This window comes from Chiloscyllium punctatum, chromosome 24 (assembly GCF_047496795.1).
Source record: "Chiloscyllium punctatum isolate Juve2018m chromosome 24, sChiPun1.3, whole genome shotgun sequence".
NCBI lineage: Eukaryota > Metazoa > Chordata > Chondrichthyes > Orectolobiformes > Hemiscylliidae > Chiloscyllium > Chiloscyllium punctatum.
The window spans coordinates 77,044,869-77,061,972 of record NC_092762.1 but is presented as its reverse complement, the minus strand read 5'-3'; the positions used below and the strand labels follow the sequence as shown (position 1 = coordinate 77,061,972).

General features: G+C 42.4%; 1 protein-coding gene and 1 long non-coding RNA gene across 2 annotated transcripts in view; one reads left to right on the top strand and one right to left on the bottom strand.

Annotated features, from left to right (window-relative positions):
• LOC140494712 (ADAMTS-like protein 5) overlaps positions 1 to 17,104 on the bottom strand; it is a 120,507-nt gene that overhangs the window by 58,054 nt on the left and 45,349 nt on the right. The gene's annotated exons all lie outside the window — the stretch shown is intronic.
• The window catches only part of LOC140494407 (uncharacterized), a 28,406-nt gene continuing 25,121 nt past the window's right edge, over positions 13,820 to 17,104 (top strand). Inside the window, exon 1 of the long non-coding RNA XR_011963954.1 lies at positions 13,820 to 14,105. This is a non-coding gene — a long non-coding RNA (uncharacterized lncRNA). The remainder of the gene's footprint in view (positions 14,106 to 17,104) is intronic.

Below are 17,104 nucleotides of genomic sequence, written 5' to 3'. Positions count from 1 at the left end.
TCTCATGGTCATCTATGTTCAGCAGTTCCCTACAATATACTCAAGTTCCATTTTCTCCATTGTGTGCACACATGGAAGAAGGGTGGCAGTGTGCCAAGGATTAGTGAAGTGAGGAGATGAAAAGGCCGTTTGTAACTGTGGACAATGGGTGCATGACATTCCAGGTACAATGGGACAATGGTCATGCTGACAAGTAGTAATAGCAGCAAATTAATCTAGCTGTTCTGATCCAGAAACATACAGTTTGTACTGACATCTCCTTCACACACTCCAGGAGGTTGAAGTACCAGTCTACTCAATTTAATGCCAAGGTCAAAGAAATCTTGCTTAATGTGTTTTATTCTAGTTTCTCTTTGCGTAAAGATCACGTTTAGTGTTTTTGCCTCTCAATTCACGTAATTACTCAGTTCACAACAATTGAACAACACGTGGGAAATTTATGTTTTATACATCGAATGAAGTGTGGTTTTAAAGTAATCTGCACTTAACATTTAATCCACTTCAAACTGCATGGCAATGTTCCCTACTAAAATCCAATGTGAGCAGTAGCAGGAACTCAATGTTAAGAAGAACATATAATTCAGCTATTTCATTGCGTATTCCGTCAGCTCTGTACTGCTGAATAAATTGCTAACCACTTCATAGCCAAAAGTGTTTTATTTCTGTCTTGCCAACAAAGTGAATTAGAATTTTGCCACCAGCAGTTGTACAGAAATGGCACGGTGGCTCATCGGTTAGCACAGCTGTCTCACAGTGCCAGGGACCCAGGCTTGATTCTTGCCTTGGGCCACTGTCTGTATGGAGATTGCACATTCTCCCCGTGTCTGTGTGGGTTTCCTCCCACAGTCCAAAGATGTGCAGGTCAGGTGGGTTGGCCATGCTAAATTGCCCATGGTGTCAGGTCCATTAGTCAGGGGTAAATGTCGGGGAATGGGTCTGGGTGGGTTACTCTTCAGAGGGTTGGTGTCGACTGGTTGGGCCAAATGGCCTACTTCCATGCTGTAGGAGATCTAATCTAATCAAGATATGTCAGGGTAGTAGAAATATGGAAATCATTCCATACAAAATAATAATTTTTAAAAATTGGCAGTCATTATATTCACAAGAACTGTGTCAAATTTCCACTTGTAAGAGGCAATTTTCCTACTTTGCACTCGTGTTGAAAGGACTGCCACCATGTATCAAAATTTGGGCAGAGAGGTTATCATTGGTAGCAGATATCCCTGTATGCAAAGGTAACATCTACACATGACTGAGTTTTAGCCCTTGGTGTTCATGTGACTGAGCAGGACAACTCCTGACCCACAGGTTTGAGCCCATGGGGCAGGATGTCACACAAAGTAGTGGAATCCGGAGTGTAGGAATGACTTCCTTTTTGTTAATTTTCCTGTTGCTGCTCTAGCTCATCATTAAGGTGTTAGCACTCAAAGCATGATGGACATACAGCAGCAATTATGAATGTTTTATAGGAAGCTCCCGCCAGTCATGAATGCCAACGTTGCTGTGCTTGAAGAAGGGCTTCAGAACATCCTTATTGCACTTTCCTTGACGTCCTTGGAGTACCGGCCATTTGGGAGTTGAGGAGGTTGGGCAGAGATACTCTTTGGCCACCTGTACACAGTGTCTGATCTATCATTGCTGATCCTGCAGGAGCTTGGCCTGAATAGTTATGGAGCTGCCTTCAAGAAGGGCATTTGTTTCCTCCATGGCAACACATTAGAAAATCTTGTATTTATTGAGCACCTTTCATGGCCACTAGTCTCCTCAATGCACTGTGTGGCCAATACTTTTGAAGTGTACTCTTGTAATGCAGGTAATATGGTGGTCTCTTGCATGCAGCCAGCTCCAACAAACAACAATGTGATAAGCATCACACAACTTGAGATGTTGATTCAGGGATCAGTATTTGCATGGGTGCTAAGGGTGATCCCACTGTCCTCCTTCTTGTATCATGGGATTTTTACAACCCCAAGAGGCACGGCCTCCAAACGATAGCAACTCTGACAGTCCAACATTCTCTCAGCGTTGCATTGGAATGTCAGCCTTGATTTTACACTCAGGTCCCAGGCTGTGAATTGACTCCTGAATCTCCTGACTAAGACGTGAGACTGCTATTAACTGAGCCAAACCTCAGCTGGAAGAAGTCAGAAGAAATACAAATCATTCATAGTTGTTAATACTGAAAGTATTTTTATGCAGATCTTAACGAATGCTGCTTGGAATGATTTCCAGGAAGTTTGTCAAAAATCTTGGACATTTTTGCCAATTTACTTAAGTGCGAGTGAACACTATCAAGACGGCTTTAATGCAGGTATCTATTCTTTCTTTTGTACAAAGTGGTTGCTCCTCTTTATTCTTGGGGAAACTTGTTTAGTTAATGAAGTGAACAAGGTAAGTGATCCTGATGAAGGGCTCATGCCTGAAACATTGATTCTCCTGTTCCTCAGATGCTGCCTGACCTGATGTGCTTTTCCAGCACCACACTCTTGACTAATCTCCAGCAACTGCAGTCCTCACTTTCTCTTCCAAGATAAGTGTGACAGCCAAGTTCGGTACTTTGCAGGTCCTAATAGGAAGTAACCCGTAAATTGGTACCACGTATACAATTTACAGTAAGGGTTCCTGCCTCAGGCGACTCTGTGTGTGGTGTTTGCACGTTCTCCCCGTGTCTGCGTGGGTTTCCTTTGGGTGCTCCGGTTTCCTCCCACAATCCAAAAATGTGCAGGTTAGGTGAATTGGCCATGCTAAATTGCCCGTAGTGTTAGGTGAAGGGGTAAATGTAGGGGAATGGGTCTGGGTGGGTACGCTTCGGCGGGTCGGTGTGGACTTGTTGGGCCGAAGGGCCTGTTTCCACACTGTAAGTAATCTAATCTTTCAATTACTAAGAGAACAAAGGGTGTGGGGATAACATAGGAAAGTGGAGTTGAGAATTATCATATCTGCCATGATGCCAATATGGGGCAGAGCAGACCTGCATGTTATAGTTTTATAAATGAAGATATAAACTTCATCATTGCTTAAAAGTAAGTTTTTTTGTGATTGCTAACTGATTAAAACTGGTTAAGCTGTGTTATCCGTGCAAATGTGAGTGAATGTGCCACAAGCTGTCTTTAAATTACTAGGCATTATTCGGATGTATTTTTGTTTGCTAATATCTTCATGGAAAAAAAACATGAAATGGATAAGTGAGACTGAATCTATTGATTCCATTGATATTCCTGTGTTTCGAATGCTCATGGGACTTACATTTCCCTATGTGCATGACATCATGTTTATATGCTGCCTTTTACATATTTGGGCTGCTTTACATCCAGTTAAGTAGGTTTGAATTTTGAATCAAATTTAATGCACTTCCCACAGAGGTGAGTTCTGAGGCGGTGGGAGCAGGAGGGTGTGAGTTGGGGGCAGGAAGACCTGTAGGCAGCCTTCGTCCCAGATTCTAACTGAAGCCCTTAAGGGCTCCCGGCATCGTGGAGAGAGAGAGAGGTTTCCTTTGACTCCTCCTGCCTGTGACTTCCACCCCGCCGGCTCTAACAATAATCCCTCGTGAATGCCCAAGCATACCACAGTTACCACTCCAGCTGACTCGGTTGGCAACAGGGAGCTGCCAAGCCTCTGAGACGCCTCTTTGAGTAGCTCACAAGGATGGGATTTCGGCCCCAATGGGGGCATTACAGCAATTAACAATTCCTTGTGGAGTCTGGGTCTGGGCTGCAGGATTTCCACTGCCAATCAGAGGCTCAGTGCACTTAGGGGGCTTCCCAGACATTGGGTCAGTGGGGGTGTCACCAGTTTTGGTGGTGGACATTGGGCGGTTCAGAGCTGTCATTAAATAACCCCCTGTCATTGCCATGATATAATGGAAATATCACAGCCAATACGCACATGGTAAGCTCCCACGATAAACACTGTGATAAAGATCAGTAATTTTTTTCCAGTGCGACTGGCTGTGGGAGTAATATCAGCTAGGGCACTGGGGAGAACAACACACACTATGCAACTTGTCTGGGCAGACAGAGCTGGGGGCAGTGGGGCCCTTTTCTTAAGTCCTTTATTATAATTCCTACAGCAGGTTTTGCCAAGGTTAGTCACTGTAGAGTTAAAGAAGAGAGCACCTTTTCTGACCTTGGAAGGGGGGGGGAGCACCAGAAAATAAATCCTGCTTCAGAACTCAGGCACTTGTGCCAGGTTATTTTAAACAAGCTCCCAAATGCCAGTTAATTGTGGGCGTAAATATTGTGCAGGGTTGAGCTATTGTGCTAACAAGGAAGATTGGAGGCTGAACTTTAACTCCCTACCCCGTCTCTATGGTGTCCCTCATGTCTGATTCTAGCCTCATCCTACCAGATACCATTCCTGGAACAACTCACCATTCACCAGATATGAGCAAAAAGACTGGCATCCCTTTTGCCTGTGCCATCTTTAAGATCAGCTGTGTCTGAGGAGAAGTCCATCTGGAGCTGCCCTGTACCACTCCTGACATATGCCCCAGACGAGGCAGACGGGGTAACAGGCATCCTTTGAATAAAGCATTGTCCCACGAACTGGCAAGTGATAATGAACACACCGTCAGCTTTAGCATTTGTTGCTAGTCGATGGATAAATATCGCACTGGGGAGAATTGACCTACTCTTTCTCAAAATGGTGGCATGAGATCTTTGTCCACCTGTGAGGTAAAGGCGGCACTTCTGTTTAAATGCTGTCATCCAAAAATCGGCATGACTGACAATCCAGGACTCCTGCAGCGATAGATGTGTCAGCCAATTTGTACCCTCTAATCTCTGAAATGATCACCTTCAGACAGGCTGACTCCGAGGAGAAAGAGACAGAGTTACCACCAGGTTATGACTGACCCTTTATGATGGAAAACATAGGGTGTACTTTTACAATGCGATCATTGCCTGGTGCTGATGCTTTCAAGGGCACTGTCACTTGCAGTAAAAATAAAAGCAACCCTGGGAGAAATGGATGACTTCTTGACCCCAATAGAAGAATGGGTAAGAGCTGTGAAGACCATTTATTCTAAAATGATTGTGGGCTTGTCTTCTGCTATCATTCAACATAATGCTGGAAATAATTCTTACTTTGGTCTGTCACATTCCCTTTCTGTGAATTGCACTATTGGAACTGGGAATATACTGAATTGATAGGAATTCAATATAAATTGCAGTACACAAACTATTGAAGCATGTTTGTTTCGATGTAGGAGAGAATTGTAAAGACCCAGATTTTACATAAGGTCACAACTGACCTTTGAAAACTTCCACCAGGTCACTGCTAGAAAAATGGTACGATTAAACTTAGTCAGTGAAACAAAGTGATTGATAACAATGATATGATATTATTCTCATAGTGCAGGGAAATGTCTGATTTTGGCTCTGAGCGCCAAACCGTGGCTTATTTTGGAATGCTGTTTTATGGGAGATCATTGTGATAAATGGAGCTTTTCATTCCTTAGTCCCGTGTGTTAGTGCAATAATGTGCCCCACCTTTGGAACTTAAGGAGGATGGAGTAGACCATTTGGTTGCTCAAGTCTATATCACTGGTCAATAAGATCATGGCGGATTTGATATGGCACTAACTCCACTTTCCTGCATAACCCTCACACCTTAGATTCCCTTGACAATCAAAGATCTCAGCATTGACAATGTTCACCGGGTGGGACAATTCCAAACACTAACTGCTTTATTGTTTCCTATAAGTTCCCCAGGTCTTGGTATAAGCTCAGGCCAGATTCTGAGTAACTGTTAACCTCTGCTTATTGTTGCACTCCACGTGATGGTAAAGATACACAGCCTGTGACTCCATGCTGTGCTGGTTCCAATTTCTCAGTGAACAGTGTCACATGGCTACTGATATCACAGTGACATCACGGATTACCTCAAGGGCTCATCGACATATTCAGTAAACCCTACCACTAAACTGAGGGCCCTCAAAGTGAAGAAATTTCTCCTTATCTTTGCTCCAGGGGAATCCTATGAGATTCTGCATGAAGGGCAACACCTATTCTCAGTATCTCACCTGTGCACATTAATAATGCAACTTGAAATCCATGGGTATTCTATAGCAGTGTGTGACTCAGTGCTATCTGGCCTCTGAGACAATCAAATGTGACTTCTACCATTGCATTTTGGTCAAACAAACAAGAACAGGACTTATAGAATTAAAAGTAAGGCCCTTTGTAGTGTTGTAGAACAGAGATCTAGGTGTCAGCTACATAATTCTTTGATGTTTGCATCATGTCAAGGCAGGATGGTTGTGTTCATTGCTCAGACCTTTCAGTATAGGAGTTGGGATGTCATGTTGAGGTTGTACAGGACATTGGTGAGGCCTCATCTAGAGTACTGTGTGCAGTTCTGGTCACCCTGTTATAGGAAGGATATTATTAAAGTGGAGAGGGTTCAGAAAAGATTTACCAAGACATTGCTGGGAATGGCGGGTGAGATATAAGGAGATGCTAGATAGGCTATGATTTTTTCACTAGAGCACTGGAGGTTAAGGGGTGATCTTATAGATGTTTATAAAATCATGAGGGGCATAAATAAGGTGAGTAGCAGGTGTCTTTTCCCTATAGTGGGGGATTTCAAGACGGGGGGGGGCTATTTTTAAGGTGAGAGGTGAAAGATTTAAAAAAGGGAATTTGTTTTATACAGGGAGTGGTTTGTGTGTGGAATGAACTGCCAGAGGACGTGGTGGTTGCAGGTACAATTACAATGCTTATAAGACACTTGGATAAGTACATTAACAGAAAATGTTTTGGAAATATATGGGCCAAGTGCAGGCAGGTGGGACTAGTTTAGTTTGGGATTACGGTAGGCATGGATTGGTTGAACTGAAGGGTCTGTTTCCATGCTGTTTGACTCTATGACTCTATCTTTGGGGTGGAATTCTTTAGAAACTGTAAGGTCCTGGGTTAAAAGAGTACTCACGAAAAATAATGTGGCTATCTCGACACACTTTCTTACTGAATTGGGCATACTGTACTAAACTGGAGCTAATTAACATTAAATTGCAACCTTATTAAGAGAGCCTACATTGACAACTGGGAAATGAAAAATGCACCAGGGACTCCCTTCTGAGACTGGAGCTAAGGCACATTGTTGGGGAAACCTGTAATGATCTAAGCTTTGACCTGAGTCTGCTTGGTGCTGATGATGGGAAAGTGATCAATTCCCCGGGATTAACATTCCTCATTGCTCAAAACTTGCCAAGAAAAGAAGTGAAATTGTACACAGATTGACTCTTCCCAAGATCTCTTGATTGGAAGTTTCAACACATTAAATAGTGAAATATAAAGTGAAACAAAATTGGCAGCAAGTATACTGATAATCTCCTTTTATATGTTTTTAAGATATGCGGCAGTTCAGACAAATATTCTAACCTTTCCGCAGTTAAATTTAAACTAAAACATGTGTCAAACACATCACCACTGGAGATTGTTAAATGCTGACCACTCATTCCAGAGTTTAAAGAATTAATAATTGGCTGGTAACCAAGACTATACTTATAATCTTTCCGCAAATTTTTACAAAATGCTGCAATTTTGCATTAGCTCCTGCCACAATATTCTGTATCTATCATTAAAAGTTAGCTTCGTGGCTATTGAAAGATTTATCGTGTATTATAATGTTAGATTTCTCCAGTCCAAGATGAGAGACCAATTATCGACTGATGATATTCCTGGAAAACATTGTAAAACTGTTTATGACCCTCCAGACATGTGGCATTGCTTATGGAATAGGTTTGTTATACTCCACTTGTGCAGAGGAAAGAAAAATGTTTTTCTGTGGTCCAACTTATTATAACTCATTGGTAAACCTCCCCTTCATTTGTAATAGAAGTGGTACAGGGAAGTAAGTTGTGATATTATCATCTCACATATGCACATCATCAACATTGTAGTGGGCTGTCTGGTTAAAACAAATAAACAATATAATGTTTACACGCAATAGAAGAAGTGCAAGTCAAAAAGAGTCTTCTTTTTCCATGGACCTTGCTTCAGTCTGCCAAAAAGCCATGTTCAAATTGAATATGGGAATAGCAAATGAAGTACAACATAGGTAATGTGAAGGAGAAAAAATTCAATTGGATTCCTTTGGTTCATGTGAGCTTTAACAAACTTGTCATATGCATTTGGGTGGTCTTGATGCCCCCTGATGCACCACTTCTGGGAATTGCTCTGGGCCCAAGGTGGAGTTGGGGAACTGACACTCTCCCAGGTGTCACTATTTCCAAAACTACCTATTCCATTTGCATCCAGGTGGAGGTTCAAAATTCAGCTTATTAAGTTTTATTTTCTTCTCTGCTGATACTGCCAGGACAGCTGAGCATTCCCAACATTTTCTTTGTGTGTCTGATTGGAGTATCAAAGCATGCAGTTGGTACATGTAATTCACTCCCCCTGTTGAGATGCACAACAATCTAGTGTGACACTTTTCTTGACTCAAGCCAACTGGTGCATATTTCCATTCTCAACAATTTCACGCCTTTAAGTACATCAGCAGCTTTACTGAACCTTGGTCATACTGCCCTCAAAAAGGGCTAAGCAGTCAATATATTGACGCACTTCTGTCTTTCTTGTGCTTCCAAATGTATGTCAATCATCTTGACTTTTGTGACTGTATGAGGTAAATAAGTTCTGCTCAGTGAGTCAGCAACAAATATCTTCTCTGTTGTAAAGAATATCAAATTCCACAAGAGCTGGAGAGAGTCCAGAATGTCCAGACAGCCATCCGTTTCTCCCAAACCGTGTGAGAAAATTTGTTGGGGGACTTAATAATTTTCAAGCTACTATGATGTATGAAACCCATTCATTGTACATAAAGCAACAAAAAGATTTAGTTTTGCCTGTTCAAGTTAGGATCTGGTTAGGGATTAGACTTAAGGGCTGTGTTAAGTGTCTTTCGATTGATACACAATTCTCAGTTTCATTACCAACATCACTGAAGCGAGTGAAGCAGTTAGAATATTGAATCACGCAAGATCTTTTATGCCACCCTGCTCATTAACGATAGGCAATTTTATATTTGGAGATCCACTGTCTCAAATCGCATATGCTGATTAACTCAAGAATCTAAAGCATTCACATTTATTCCTTACTATTTGATGCACAGTACAATCCCACATGTTGCTTTTTGCTGAGTTTTTCCCTTGTGAACATGAGCACAGTAGTTGTAGAGATGTACAGCACAGAAACAGACCCTAAGAGTGTTAGAAGCCTGAAGTAATCAGGACTAAGAACTATCCCTAAGTATTTATTCTGGGGTAAAACACTGACGCATCATCAACACAACTTAGCTGAGAACTAATGTGCCTAATATATTTATGAGCATATTATAATTATTAATTTTCCTGCTTTTCTTCACATCCAACAAGTCCAAGTATAAGAATGTCATATCCACCCAAATTACAAGTAGCTTTGCCAACTGCAGGTTGCCTTTCATCAGATTTTAGAATTTTGACCATTTGATTAGGTTCCCTACAGTATGGAAATAGGCCCTTCGGCCCAAGAAGTCCACACCGACCCTCTGAAGAGTAACCCACCCAGACCCATTCCACTACCCTGTATTTACACATGACTAATGCACCTGACACTATGGGCAATTTAGCATGGCCAATTCACCTGATCTGCACATCTTTGGATTGTGGGAGGAAACCAGAGCACCAGAGGAATCCCAAGCAGACAAAAGGAGAATGCGCAAACTCCACACAGACAGTTGTCCAAAGCTGGAATCAAACCCAGGCCTCTGGTGCTATGAGGCAGCAGTGCTAACCACTGAGCCACAATGCTGCCCCGAGATTTGACAGAGATACAATGCTTTTCTTTATAAGGTTCACACGTCTGACTCCGACCGGGACAGGTTTTTGTTCTTTCCGATAAAACGCTTGCTGTCAATTTCAGAAACTTCCTAAATTTTCTCACTGATTTAATTAGTCTTTTGATAGCAATATGGTTTCATCTCATAAAGAAGTATCTTTACATCAATCTTCTCTTCATCCGCCAACAAACCGAAGACTATCAAGCATTTCCACATCTCAGGACCAGATGGATAACTACTATTTCCACTTATTTTGCTTGTTTAATAAGCTATGATACATTCTTGCTAGATCACTTCTCATCAGTAATTTGGCCATAATTGGTACACTTTGCAAATGAGATGTTCTTGTAGCACAGTGGGGGTGTCTCTGAACCAAGAGGTCTAGGTTCCAGTATCACTCACTCCAGAGGCGAGTAATAACATCTCTGATCAGGTCAATTAGAAAATATCAGAACTTCCCTTCTCAACCCCCGACCTCCTTCCCAGCCCCTTCCACTCCTCCCTGCCACCAACTGGATTCAGTCCTCCCACTGACCAACCTGGTCGTACCCTCTACCTGTCTTCACCTATCCCTACTTCACCACCCTGCCCCCGCCACCCCCTTTATCTGCAGCTCCCCCCACACCCACCCCCATTCCTGAAGAAGGGTTACACCCGAAACGTCGACTTTGCCACCTCCTGATGCTGCCTGGCTTGCTGTGTTCTTCAGCCTTCTACCTGTCTATTATGTGGTCCTAGGCCAAGGGGTGGTTGATGTAGTTCATGACACTAATTATCTCTTGTCTATACAACATCTCAGACCTATCTAATGACCAGTAGTAAAAGACAAACCACTGGTGAGTCAAAACAGAAGAGGCACTTGTCTAAGTTTATTGCACGATAGCCATAAGCATGGTTTATGTTACTAGTCTGGCTTAATTACTAGGACACTCAGGAGCTGAATAGCATACATTGGCTCCATTTGGATACTCAGATAGAACTCACCAGTCTCCACCCAAAATCTATGAGACATCATCAGATTTCAATTTAACAATTAAATAAAAATAATTCAGGATTAGTGTTGAATCGGGCAGATACAGGAAGGGAAATAATAACTCAGTTGAAGAGTGTGTGTGTGTGTGTGTGTGTGTGTGTGTATCCATGTGTGTGTTTCATTCTGATTGGATCTGAATGAATGATTTCCAATTCTAATACCTTGAATTATCTGTTGTAAAAGTCAACTGTCGGTGAGATCTGAAGACTTTATACCTGAAGACCTTTGCTGTTTGTTGTGTAGCCATTTTCATTGACCACATCCAACAGTAAATTGTACAGGCCAGGTCTCCCATTGATATTGTACAACACCAGGTTATCGTCCAACAGGTTTATTTGCAATTACAAGCTTTTGGAGTGCAGCTCTTTCATCAGGTAGCTCCGAAAGCTTGTACTTCCAAATAAACCTGTTGGACTATAACCTGGTGTCATTAGATTTTTAACTTTGTCCACCTCAGTCCAACACCAGCACCTCCACATCACTGATATTGTAAGCTTGGTTCAGTGGGCAACATATTTGCCTCTGAGTCAGAAAATGATGGGTTCAAAATCTACCTCAGAGACATGATCACATAAATCTAGGCTGATATTCCCAGTGCAGTACTGAGAGAGTGTTATACTCTTGGAAGTACTGACTTTCAGATAAACTGATGAAGGTTCTTGTGATGCCCATAACTCTGGGCCAGAAAGACTGAGTTCAAGTCCTGCCTGCTTCATGTTTGACCAGGTTGATTGAAATAACTACAGATCTCCCCAGCACTGTTACTGCCTCCAGCTCCACTACACTCCAAAATTCCTGTGGTCGACCAATTCTAGTCTGCTGCACATTTTAGTTTTTAAATTGGGCACTACGCCTTCAATGTTCAAAGTTCTCTGATCTGAAATTCCCTCCCTAAATTGCTCTCCATCTCTAAAACAAAACAAAGACTGCAGGTGCCGGAGACAGAAATTGCTGGAGAAACCCAGCAGCTTTGGCAGCATCTGTAGAGAGGAAACAGGGTTAAATGTTTCAAGTCCAGTGACCCTTCTTCCGAACACCAAAGAACATGTTCTGATGAAGGATCACTGGATTCAAAACGTGAACTCTGTTTTCTCTTCACAGTTGTTGCCACATCTGCTGAGTTTCTCCAGCAATTTCTGTTTGTGTTTATTTTTCTCTCTCATTTATTCTTTATTTTTTATTCTTTTCTTCTTTTTACTTCCTATTTAAACCTAGTTCTGCAATCACCTAAACTATTTTGTTTGATAATGAGAGTTCCTATAAGAGCCATGGATCATTTTACTGTGCAGAATGTGCGACATAAATGCAGTTAAAAATCACACAACACCAGGTTATTGTCCAACAGGTTTATTTGGAAGTACTAGCTTTCCGAGCACTGCTCCTTCATCAAGTAGTTAGCTTTGACGTAGCAGTACTCCAATTGCTTGTACATCCAAATAAACCTGTTGGACTATAACCTGGTGTTGTGTGATTTTTAACTTTGTCCACCCCAGTCCAATATCAGTACCTCTACATAAATGCAAGTTGTTGTTAAAGGCAAAGGTAGGAACTTGCATTGATGCAACATCTTTCATGACCTTGGCGTATTGTACAAGAAATTTCTAAAAATAAACACTATCTTTTACTTCAGTTGCAGGTAGATAGGATAGTGAAGAAGGTGTTTGGTATGCTTTCCTTTATTGGTCAGGGTATTGAGTACAGGAGTTGGGAGGTCATGTTGCAGCTGTACAGGATATTGGTTAGACAATTGTTGGAATATTGCGTGCAATTCTGGTCTCCTTCCTATCAGAAAGATGTTGTGAAACTTGAAAGGATTCAGAAAAGATTTACAAGAATGTTACCAGGGTTGGAAGATTTGAGCTATAGGGAGAGGCTGAACAGGCTGGGGCTGTTTTCCCTGGAGTGTTGGAGGCTGAGGGGTGACCTTATAGAGGTTTACAAAATCATGAGGCATGGATAGGATAAATAGGCAAAGTCTTTTCCCTTGGGTGGGGGAGTCCAAAACTAGAGGATATGGGTTTAGGGCGAGAGGGAAAAGATATAAAAGAGACCTAAGGGGCAACTTTTTCATGCAGAGGGTGGTACGTGTATGGAATGAGCTGCCAGAGGAAGTGGTGGAGGCTGGTACAATTGCAAGAGTTATAAGGCATTTGGATGGGTATATGAATAGGAAGGGTTTGGAGGGATATGGGCCGGGTGCTGGCAGGTGGGACTAGATTGGGTTGGGATATCTGGTGGACATGGACGAGTTGGACCGAAGGGTCTGTTTCTGTGCTGTACATCTCTATGACTCTATGATTTTTCTTTGGGGTTTGCTGACAGCAGAAATTAATCCCTAATCCCTGGAGACTCCAGCTTGCTACAGTCTGAGTTCTAGGCCCAACAATGGTTGGATTAGGTTGACCTTTTATTTAACACATGAACATTCCTTTTGTTGGGAAACAGGTTTCGGGCCCTGTGGGTGCCCTGAGCTGATGCTTGCTACTATGGAGTCTAGATAGATACAGGCTTGTAGCTCTGGTTAAAGTCACTGAGGAAGATGTTTGCTGAGATGAGACTTTGAGGAACGAGGAGGAATGATTAAAGGTAAGAACCACATGCTTCGCTGCAGGTGGCCTGGACTGGAGTGGAAATACATCAAATGTTCCCTGTCACCTCTTGGTTGTCCTCGGAGCAAAGAATGCAGAGAGAAACATGAACACAGTTTTTTTTTTAAAATGTCAGAATATATTTTCTTTTAATTAAAACCATAAGTACATGATGCCTTCTTTTTGCCAATTACTGATCAACATGCAGTATTTAGTGAAAGCTAAGGTCGGGGTCTGATGGAATGGCTTTGATTATATTTGCAAGACTTTAATGAACCTCTATAACCCCCACCAATATGTTTTTGATGTGGAGTATTTGGCTTTTTGTATTTTCAGTTCAGTGCCTCTTAGAAACCGGCACAATGTTTCTAATGCAAGTGTTGGATTAGGTACAAAATGAAAATGCAAGACTGCTTGTCCCCATCTAGAAACTGAGGCTGTGCAACGTGCTTTGGAATGAAGAGACTTGACTCTCCTGGTAAAACCTATCTCTTTTTCATCAGCTTTTGAGAGGAGGCACACTGTCATCACATACCCATTAGAATGTTAGGGAGGAAATGATCGAGAAATCTAAATGACATCTTGGAAGAACTTCTAAAACAAAAGGCCGCCTGAATAATACCTCTGACGTGGGCTAAAGAGCCAGGATATAGAACACTGTACAGGTGAGATGAGCAGCTCTGAGTATACAGAGAACCAATTAATATCAAAACGAAGGTTGTGAAGATGCATTTTCTTAAGGTTTGTCTGTAGAACCTCGAGCAAAGAAGACTGCAGGGAGACCCATTAAGTGTTCAAAGTTATGAAGGTCATCGGTAGGGTAGATAGAGATAAACTTATTAATAACCACGGGCACAGTTTCAAAATAAGGAGCAACAAGTTTAGAGGGGATCGGAGGAAAAGATGTTACACCCAGAAGGTCATGGGTATTTGGAACTCACTACCTAAAACGTTAGTTCAGGTTCAAGACATTTCAGAACTATACAAAGTTATGAGTCAAACATGGAAATGGGATTAGAACAGATAGATTGGCACGGACATGATGGGCTGAAGGGCCTTTTTCCATGCTGTGAAACCTCTGACTGTATGTGTCAATGAATTGGTTGCACCTGTGTTCACATGTTTGTGTATCTGTGCTTGTTGAGGAAAAGTTGACAGAATAACGGAACAGAAAACTGCACCACTGTGCACTCAATGATCCATCACACACTCTCAGGTTGGAGCAGTGCAGCTGAGATATAGGGTACAGCTTCCCCATCTCGCATTCTGGTATGTACCTCCTGCTGCATCATTGCCAGACAGACTGCAAGGTTCATGAATTATAGATAAATTTGAAAAGCAGTCGTAAAAATAGGTAGATAAGTGTCTGAGGTAAGCAGTGATGCACTGCGACCTCAGCGATCTCCTGCTAAAACCATATATAACTCGGCACATATAACTCTGTAGCTTCCAATCATATAGGGTGTATTAATAAATGTTCTGGCCTGAACTTGTCTGAAGAGCCCTGAAGCGACTGCATACAGGCCAGTATGCCATGGTCAAGTCACCCTTTATTCACATATGCCCAACACATGGACTTTAACCAGCCAGCTCACAGCCAGTGCCAAGCCTGAGGGGATCACTGAATCTGTTTAATTTTTTAAAAATTTTATTAAACAGTACAGTTGACAAAATAGTTAACATTAACAGTAGTATACAGAAACATAGCAATTTAATCTCTTGTTTAAATCTGCCAATCAGGGCTCCCTGATTGGGGTTGTTAACCTGGGCCAATGAGACAGTCAACGAGATCCACCTGGCTAACCTCATTCCAATCACAACAAGGCCAAAGAACCCACATTACAACATGTTGCAACATGTTCTTAAGGAGACCTAGGGGTGGGGAATAAATGCTGGCCCAGCCAGTGATACCTATGTACCATGAGTGAATAAAGAATAATGAGTGAATACCATGGTGGCAGCACCAAAGACATCAGTCTAAAATGCATGGTATATTTTTCAGAAGAAGCTGAACAGACACGAAGCAAGAGGATCTTCCAAATATAGTGTTAGGTTACTTACAGTGTGGAAACAGGCCCTTCGGCCCAACAAGTCCACACTGACCCACCGTAGCGCAACCCACCCAGACCCATTCCCCTACATTTATCCCTTCACCTAACACTATGGGCAATTTAGCCTGGCCAATTCACCTGACCTGCACATCTTTGGACTGTGGGAGGAAACTGGAGCACCCAGAGGAAACCCATGCAGACAATGTGCAAACTCCACACAGTCAGTCGCCTGAGGCAGGGATTGAACCCAGGTCTCTGGCAGTGTGAGGCAACAGTGCTAACCACTTTGCCACCGTTCCACCCAATGGTTTACCTGAAGTGTAGTAAAGTTAGGTTTACTGAAAAACAGAAGTGTGTCCATTCTAACTCAGCCCTTTCCAAGGCCCTTCGATGCTGTTGAGGGACATCCCTGAGTGAGCTCTTGGTCGGGACTTGTGGAAGTCACACTTGCACAAGCAAGAGATCAGCTTTAGGTCTGCATTTCAAGCAGCAGTAGCTCTAGGCCAGTGGGAACTTGACTGTGGCTGAACCCCATTGCTGATGACGTGTTTATCAGGAAAAGTGTTGGGGAAACCACACCAGATTTTCAGCCACTCACAGCAGCCTTTAAAGGCTCACTTCAGTCCTGAGCACCTTGGGTTGAATTTTCGGAGTCCACCAACAGTCCCCAGCAACTAGTGATCTTGACATATTTCACTGAAGATTTATATTGTACTGCCAATTCATGATAGGATGTGGAATTGTGTGATGAGCTCATTTGAATTCCAGACAGAATTTTTTTTCAAGCTAGAGCAAGGACTGACCTTTGAAATTACAATCCTACATACAAGGCAGGCCTAGTGATTACAGGGGGAGCTTTGATGCAAGGCATAGGCCTGGTCCAGTGAGCCAGGCCCAAAGATGGCGAGCTAACTCTACAAGATGAGGAATAGATGGGAATTACCATATTCCTAAGCAAGGTCATGGTGGTGAAAGGAAGCATTGTAAAGACAAGATTGTCCAACAAGGGGTGTCCAATAGCTTCACTGTGGCAGATTTATCCAGGCTTTTGCAGCTTATCAATATATAGGTCAGCTCCAGAACAAAGGGGAGACTAGGACCCAAAGGCACAGGGTTAGAGTAAAGGGAAGGCCCATTAAAATGGAGGTGAGGAGAAACTTCTTCAGCCAGAGAGTGGTGAATCTATGGAAATCACTGCCACATAAGGCTGTGGAAGCCAGGTCATTGAGTATATTTAAGACTGAGATAGATAGGTTCTTAACTGTTATTGGGATCAATGGTTATGAGGAGAAGGTGGAAAATGGTGTTGAGAAACATATCAGCCATGATTGAATGGTGGAGCAGACTCGATGGGTAGATTGGCCTAATTCCTGCACCCATGTCTTATGGTCTTATAGGAGATCAGCAAATTGAACAAAAAGACAAAGATATGGAAGTTACATATTTGTTTGGTCAAGTGGATACTGTTTAGTCTACAGTAGATGCTGATCTGGGCTACAAGTATTGGTCAGTAACCTTGAAAGCCAAGAGTTTTGTTGTTAATTTCTTTTTTTATTATTCAGGAGCAACTATGACTATGTTCCCTTACTGGGTATTCTGCTGGTTTCATACCA